Below are 525 nucleotides of genomic sequence, written 5' to 3' on the forward strand. Positions count from 1 at the left end.
GTGCATCAGGCCTCTAGTTAATAAATAATAATACAAGAATAAATTGTGTACTCACACTGTAAACCTACTTTTGCCCCCTGTAGAAATAACACAAGGCAAGGCTAGGTTAAAAACTAGAGTAAATATTTAGACTAGAGAATTCTACAGGTTAACAAATTTGAGTTGTGTGATCCTAAGCTTTCTGAGGGCCAAAACGAAAATGAAAATATGACTGGTTATGTGATGGTCACTGACCTGAGGAAAAACAGCACGCAAGGATTCTGGGGAAAGCAAGCTGTTCATGCCACTTTTTCTGCTGGAAGAAGTTACTTTGAAGAGCTGGACCTCATTTCTCCATGGCTTCTTGAGCAGCTTGGCAGCCTTCCCAAACCCTCAGCGTTAGAAGGGCAGGGGCTCTGTTCCCAGACCCCTTCTCCCCAACTCTCCTTCTCTTCCCCCCTCTCCCCTCTCCTCACATGTGTCCTCCTTTTCTCTCCTGAAATTTCTATCTCGTTGCAATGGAAAAAGAAGCCTAGAGTGTGGTCT

The sequence above is a fragment of the Myotis brandtii genome, unplaced genomic scaffold (assembly GCF_000412655.1).
Source record: "Myotis brandtii unplaced genomic scaffold, ASM41265v1 scaffold504, whole genome shotgun sequence".
In the NCBI taxonomy this organism is placed as follows: domain Eukaryota; kingdom Metazoa; phylum Chordata; class Mammalia; order Chiroptera; family Vespertilionidae; genus Myotis; species Myotis brandtii.